Raw genomic sequence first — 8,223 nt, forward strand, 5'->3', positions numbered from 1 at the left:
GAGCACCGTTGTTCAGTTGGCCAGGGACACTGGCGGCAAAGGATTGCAGAAAGGAGAGCAATCAGCAGGCAGAGTTTACTCACTCTTCTGGGGAGGAGAGGGGCCAGACATCCAGAGATGTGCTGAGTTCCCGCCAGGGAGTTTTCAGGGTTTGAGAGGGCTGAGGCTCTGTCCTCAGAGGGGCCAATTTCTCGGCAGGGGAGCTAGAGCTAGAGGTGGTAGGTTTTTAAGCAACTCTGTCCAGGATGTGGGTTGTGGTCAGGCTAGAGAAGAGTATGGTGCCTACTTTCTGAGGTTGGAGGGTACCCTGACCTAGAAAAACAAAGAGTTCAGGGTCAAGGGCGCACTTGACCCTGTGAGTCTTGCCGCTAAGTGTGGCTGGTGGGGCAGAGAGCTTTGAATAGATTCAACAGTCATTTTGGCTTTAGTGCAAAACATCCTAGGAGGCGCCTGGGTAGCTCAGTCTGTTAAGCATCCTACTTCAGCTCAGGTCACGATCTCTGGGTTCATGAGTTCAAGCCCCATGCTGGGCTCTGTGCTAACAAGCTCAGAGCCTGGAGCCTGCTTTGGATTCTGTGTCTCCCTCTCTCTCTCTCTGCCCCTCCCCAGCTCCTGCTCTGTCTCTCTCTCTCTTTCTGAAAAATAAATAAACATTAAGAAAAAAAAATTTAAAGATCCCATAATTTGCATACTTTGAAATTTTCCTTTTATTTCAAAATAATACGTGTATTTGTAGCCTTGGGTTGTTTTAGGGGTAAACAAAATAAAACCCTTATTTTTCCAAACCTGTCATTGTACCTTAATTGTACAGTATGATGTGTGTGTCACTACTGATATATTTTTTTATTTGTTTCTTCCATATATTTTGTGATTTCTATTTTGCCTTATTTTATTTTTTTTCTTTTTTTCTAAAGAAATCTCCTCCTTCCTCCTCCCACTTCTTTTTTTTTTTTCAACGTTTTTTATTTATTTTTGGGACAGAGAGAGACAGAGCATGAACGGGGGAGGGGCAGAGAGAGAGGGAGACACAGAATCGGAAACAGGCTCCAGGCTCCGAGCCATCAGCCCAGAGCCCGACGCGGGGCTCGAACTCCCGGACCGCGAGATCGTGACCTGGCTGAAGTCGGACGCTTAACCGACTGCGCCACCCAGGCGCCCCTATTTTGCCTTATTTTAAATGTTCATTTATTTATTTTGAGAGAGAGAAAGGGAGAGGCAGAGAGAGAATCCTAAGCATGCTCCACACGGTCAGCGCAGAGCCTGACACGGGGCTCAAGCTCAGGAACTGTGAAATCATGACCTGAGCGGAAACTAAGAGTCGGACACTTAACTAACTGAGCTACCCAGGTGCCCCTATTCTGCCTTATTTTAGGAATTTCTCTTACCCTTTCTTGCTTCAAGTTTGATGAGAATGTTTTCTTGTTCTGGTTTTTTTTTTTTTTTTTTTTTTTATGTCTCTCCCTCTCTTGGTTTGGAAATCTACGCTCTGTTTTTTTACCACGACCTGAAAATTGTAGCATGCATTTAATTTTTTTTAATAAACTTTTTTTTTTTTTTAAGTAAGCCCGGTGCCCAACACAGGGCTCAAACTCACGACCCCAAGATCAAGAGTCATTTACTCCTACTGACTGAGCCAGGTGGTCGCTCTGACACCCATTTTAAACTGAACAAATTCTCTAAAAACATTTTTTATCTCTTCTCGCCAAAACGAAACTTCATTCCAACTGTCTTCCTCCTAAATTCAGTGCCTTTGCGGTCCCAAGTTCCAGAGCTAACCCACAAGTCAAATGTCTTCTCAGATAGTCACGCGTTATGGATATTCTCATGCCTGGTTGTCATTTCTGGTCTGGCCAGTATTTTCCCATCTTCATTCTTGAGATGTTTTGTTCCGTTTTTAATTTTTTTAATGTTTATTTATTTTTGAGAAAGGCAGACAGAGCATGAGCAGGGGAGCTGAAGAAACGGAGAGAGAGGGAGACCCAGAATCCGAAGCGGGCTCCAGGCTCCCAGCTGCCAACCCAGAGCCTGACGTGAGGCTCAAATCCACGAACCGTGAGATCATGACCCGAGCTGAAGACAGACACCCAACCGACTGAGCCACCCAGGCGCCCCTCTTGAGATGTTGTTTGATTGAATATTCAGTTCTAGGGTGACAGTTCTTTGTGCTGTCAGCATTATTTAACACATAGCATCAGATAGCATTTAAGGTGAATGTTTAATGACTAATGTTTTTGGCCAGAGTCAAATCTTGGCACACTCATCCCTCTTTCTCAGAGACAAGCAGGCATTTCCTTCCAGCTGCTTTTTCTGTTTGAACCTCAGTGTTGCCCTGTGGTTAGGTGTGGATCGCCTCTGCTACCCTCTCTATGATCTCATTACAGGGTTTTCAACACACAGATGTGCATCCTTTGCCCTATAATCTGTAGGTTCTTTTTTTTTTTTTTTTAAGTAGGCTTCATGCCCAACCGTGGAGCTTGAACTCACGACCCTGAGATCAAGAGTCAAGGGTTGTGCTCCACCCACTGAGCCAGTCAGGCGCTCCTGTATGTTCTTTTATTTGTTTTTTAAATTTTATTATTGAAGCAGAGCGGACATACAATTCGTTTCAGGTGGACAACGCAGTGATTCGACAATTCTATACATTACTCAGTGCTCACTGCGATGAGGGTAGTCCCCAGCTATCGCCATATAACATTATTACAACATTGTGTTCCTTCCTTAGGCTGTACTTTTCATCCCTGTGACTTACTTGTTTTATAACTGGAAGCCTGTACCTCTTAATCCCCTTCCCCTATTTTGCCTGTCCGCCATCCCCCCCCCCCCTCTGGCACCCACCTGTCGGTTCTCTGTATTTGTGACGTATTCAAACCTTGATCGCCATTTCTGTGACTTCCCAGGCTTCCCTCTGGATAATTTCTTCAAATCTACCTTCCAGTCACTAACGATCTCTTCTGGGCTGTTGTTGTTTTTTCCCCCTAATACATTGCTGAGTCCACCTATCCAGGCTTTATTGTCATGCTGTCCTTCAAAGATCAAATTAGCTAGGGGTTTAAAAGCACAATGTTTTCTTGCGCTGGTGAAGAAAACTCTTCCTTCCTCCCTTGGTGAATTTCTTTTCCAGCTGTGATGTGCACCATATCGCAAGCCCGCCAGGCTGTCCACGTTTGCGTTTTCCTGTGAAACTGTCTCTCCTTCTAGTATTTCTGCCTCCCGTCTCTGGGTATTTCCCCACATTTCTTGTTGTCTTGTCTATTTCTGACATCATCAGAATGATGCTCATGCTGATGCCACCATGGCAGAGAAGGGGCGCTCTGCAAACATGGCTGAACAAACACACACAGCTGGTCCTGAGGCCACAACACAGCGCTGGGTCTCCTTGTGCAATATTTTAGTGTAGTTTTAACAGTCCAGCTGCAACACAGGTGCAGGAGATACAGGGACTGGTCTGGGATGCTTGAGCCCAGAGAAGAGAAGACACAGTCATGATTCTTGTCTCCAAATCTCAGAATACCTATTCTGGGGAAGATTGCATTTGTGTGTCCCCAGATGGGGTCCCAAGGGCTAGCACATTGTTCTGAATAATAGTAATTCACGATAGCCACACTTTCAGTTTCATAGAGGAAAACTTTAATAATCTAAGGGAAAGGGGATATAAGGAAGTATAAATTATAGGAAACACAAAGAAAAGAGAGAAGAAGGGTTAATACATCAAATCGGGAACTCACAACATCCAACCTTCTGGCTGGATGAACAGCCTGGTTGGAGTCCCGAGCGAAGGTCCTGGGCAGAGCGTCCTCCCCTCAGGTGAGACTTCCAACTAACCATTCCCGCCAGGGCAATATATACACTACCCATGTGTGATTTATGGTTAGTCATTAAGTTTGCCTAAGTGCTGTTCCAAGCAAGCTGTGTGTGTGTGTGTGTGTGTGTGTGTGTGTGTGTGTTTCTCTGTTTCTCTTATGGTATCTCACGGTCTTAGGACCCTGGGTGCCTGCATATCTCTCTTTCCACCCTGATCCATTCCAGGGGGCTAGCCTGGTCTGGCTCAAGATGAGGCAAGTTAATCCCTCTTGGCGTCAGAACCGACGGGGCAGTTCTGATCCAGAGGCCAGATACGGAGTACGCGCCAGCTAAGCCCCCCCCCCCCCCAAACGTGATTGTGTGTGTGTGGCTATGGGCAGAAGTACACAAGTCACACAACTTGTATACAGAACGCACGTGGGCACTGAATGGGACAGGAGGGTAATTGGTCACCATAAGGGGCTCCTGAGTGGTGGCCGTTAAAAATGCTAATCCAGTGGCACCTGGGTAGCTCAGTCAAGTGGCCAACTCTTGATCTCAGCTCAGGTCTTGATCTCACGGTCAAGCTCTGTATTGAAAAAAAAGAAGAGCCAATCCAGTTTAATCCACTTCCACCAATGCAGCTGATGGAAAGTAGTTCTTTCTTTCCTTTGTTTTGTTGTTGTTGTTGTTGTTGTTTATTTTTTTATTAAAAAACAGTTTTTAAGGGGAGCCTGGGTGGCTCAGTCAGTTGAGTGTCCGACTTCGGCTCGGGTTGTGATCTCACAGTTTCGTGAGTTCGAGCCCCGCATCGGGCTCTGTGATGACAGCACTGAGCTTGGAGCCTGCTTTGGATTCTGTGTCTCCCTCTCTCTGTCCCTTCCCCCACTTGAACTCTGTCTCTCTCTCTGTCTCTCAAAAATAGTAAATAAAGATTGAAATTTTTTTTAATTTTAATATTTATTTATTTTTGAAGGAGAGAGAGACACAGCATGAGCAGAGGAGAGGCAGAGAGAGAGGGAGACACAGAATCCCAAACAAGCTCCAGGCTCTGAGCTGTCAGCACAAAGCCTGACTCAGGGTTCAAACTCACAAACCACAAGATCATGACCTGTGCCCAAGTTGGACGCTTAACCAACTGAGCCACCCAGGCGCCCCTATTTTTTATTTTTTTATTTGGGAGAGAGAGAGAGAGAGAGGGAGAGAGAGAGAAAGAGAGAGAATCCTAAGCAGTCTCCACATTCAGCATGACCCTGAGATCGTGAACTGAGCTGAGATCAAGAGTTGGAAGCTCAACCAACTGAGCCCCCAGGTGCCCCTGGAAAGTAGTTGTTGACATAATTCAGTCCATAGACTTCATCTACAGGCTCCATAGGTAAGGAAGTTTCCATTAGCAGATGTATTCAAGTTGAGGTTGAAAAACCATTGCCAGGGAAACTGCCCTTGGTCAAGGATCCAACAACCCAAAATTGTGTTGAAAATTTGGAGTGCACATATGTCTGTTCATTGAGGGAAGGAATCTTCCTTTCTTTGGGGTCTCTAATTGGTACGGCATCCTCAAGACTTTATCTATCACTGATCTGGCAGGAATGACTGGGCGAAAGGGGTTGAACGTGAAGCTATATGTTCTTGAACTCAGCACTGGGATCATAGAAATTCTATCTTTTGACTCTGTAGTTTCTCTTCTCAGGGTCTTTCTCCACCAACAACCATACTTCCCGTTTCAGTGTGAACAGAGGAAATGGCTTTCTCACTTTATTTCAATTCTGTTGACAACACACTACCAGAGAGGCTCTTCCCTGAAGGATGGAACTGTGGGGATACTTATACTTTCTTTGGCTCTCTTTGCCGTGCTCGATGACCTTTCTCTCTCTCTCCCTTAATCTCTTGCATTCGTGATTCCCCAGTGTCTCGCAGACCCTACTCCCATTCATTTCGTTGGATATTCTGAGTTGGCTAGAAGCCAAACCAGTGATTTGGAAGTCAGTGGGTTATGTACAGACTTGGGATTCATGCCTCGGGTTCCACTCTGGTGGAGCTACTTCCTCGTTCTCTGAACGGGTGCATGTCAGCTAATCCTCCCCAGGGGAGGGATGTGAGGACAAAATGGAGAAGTGTGAAAAAATAAAATAAAAAACATTAACTGCAAACTGTGACTAACTGCCCTATTCGTTGCTACTATTGTAAGAAAGAAACACCCAACTTTCAAAAATAGTTCATCATCCAGGAAATTATTTCTCAAGCTCCCAAACTAGTCCAAATCCTTTGCACTGTGAACTTTTGGCACTCACTGTATCGATACAACAGGTGAATCTGACATATCAGAGTTTTCTGATTCACAGAAGGGAGGAAATCTACCATAGGTAAACAGTAAATCTGTGAATTAAAAAAACAAATGGAAGAGGGGCGCCTGGGTGGCTCAGTTGGTTAAGTGTCCGACTTTGGCTCAGGTCATGATCTCACAGTTCGTGAGTTCGAGTCCCGAATCGGGCTCTGTACTGACAGCTCAGAGCCTGGAGCTGTTTCAGATTCGGTGTCTCCCTCTCTCTCTGCCTCTCCCCTGCTTGTGCTCTGTCTCTGTCTCTGTCCCTCTCAAAAATAAATAAGCATTAAAAAAATTTCTTTTTAATGGAAGTGGGGCACCTGGGTGGCTCAGTCAGTTGAACGTCCAACTTCGGCTCAGGCCATGATCTCACAGTTTGTGAGTTTGAGCCCTGAATCAGGGTCTTGGCTGTCAGAGCAGAGCCCATTTAGGACTCTCTGTCTCCCTCTCTGCCCTTGCCCCACTCATGCTCTCTCTCAAAAATGAATAAACGTTTATTTTTAAAAGTGGAAGTATGATGTTGTCAACTGTACCTCAATTTTTTAAAAAAATGGAAAGATAGTGGGGATTACTTACTCTTGACTTGTTAATACATTTTTTCACGGGATCCTATGCCATAGGACACTTTAATTATTGGTGCCAGTTGTGTCCTGGCATCATTTTGAGAGCAATAATTTAGAGTTTAAAGAATCAGTAACTGACTATCTTTTTTTAAAAAAAACTTTTTTAAATGTTTGTTTATTTTTGAGAGAGAGAGAGTGCGAGGGGGAAGGGCAGAGAGAGAGGGAGACACAGAATCTGAAGCAGGCTCCAGGCTCCGAGCTGTCAGCGCAGAGCCCCACGCGGGGCTGGAACCCATGAACTGTGAGATCATGACCTGAGCCGAAGTCGGACGCTCAAGCGTCGCAGCCACCCAGGCGCCCCAAGTAATTGACGATATTAATGTAGACATGACGACTTCTTTAAAGCCAAAAATTCTTCCTTATAACTTTTCAAACGGGGTGTGGAAAAGCCACGGAAGCATTTCACAGGGGAAGTTGATGTATTGCATACGGTGGCAAAGCACACAAGGGAATAGCTGAAAAATTACTGAAGCCTCATAAAGCCGACGCTGCTGCATTTCCGCAAGGTGTAAAGTGAGTTCAAAGAAATAAAGACACGGGGCTGTGGAAAGTGCACAGAAACACGATGGATCTCCACCTGAAATTTTGTCCAGATACTGAGACTGATGACCCCCCTGTGTGTGTACCTGTGTATACATGTACCCAAAGAGAGTATCGAAGGTTTATTTATTATTCAGATGTCAAGGTTTCTGGGGAGAGCAGGGTGATTTCCAAGCAGGTCTAAAAATAACAAGAGAAGGGCACCTGGGTGGCTCAGTGGGTTAAGCGTCCAACTCTTGGTTTCAGCTGGAGTCATGATCTTCTGGTTCATGAGTTTGAGCCCAACTGGGATTCTCTCTCTCTCTCTCTCTCTGCCCCTCTCCTGCTCGTGCTCTCTCTCACACACACAATAAATAAATAAACTTAAAAAATAAATAAAATACAAATAACATGAGAGAGCAAAGAAAGAAGACTGGCGTGGAGGTTTTGTGTTCATTAGTGGGTGGCCCGGATGAGGATTCTCAGTCACAGGAAGGGGCTTCTGTGGTTTGAAACTCTAACAGGCAAACAAGGAGGTGGCACCAAGGCTTTTAGCGTGTGCAGCTGGGGGGCACCTGGGTGGCTCGGTGGGTAGGCATCCGACTTCAGCTCGGGTCATGATCTCTGGTTCGTGAGTTTGAGCCCCGCATCGGGCTCTGTGCTGTCAGCTCAGAGCCTGGAGCCTGCTTTGGATTCTGTGTCTCCTTCTCTCTCTCTCTCTCTCTCTCTCTCTCTCTCTCTCTCAAAAATAAGTAAACATTTAAAAAATTAATAAAAATAAAAGACATTCTTTAGGGGGTGCCTGGGTGGCTCAGTCGGTTGGGTGTCCAATGGGCTCAGGTCATGATCTCACGATTCGTCGGTTCGAGCCCCACGTCAGGCTCTGTGCTGACAGCTCAGAGCCTGGAGCCTGGTTTGGATTCTGTGTCCCCCTTGCTCTCTGCCCCTTCCCCACTCACACTCTGTCTCTCAAAACTG

This window comes from Acinonyx jubatus, chromosome E2, assembly GCF_027475565.1.
Source record: "Acinonyx jubatus isolate Ajub_Pintada_27869175 chromosome E2, VMU_Ajub_asm_v1.0, whole genome shotgun sequence".
NCBI classification, from domain to species: Eukaryota; Metazoa; Chordata; class Mammalia; order Carnivora; family Felidae; genus Acinonyx; species Acinonyx jubatus.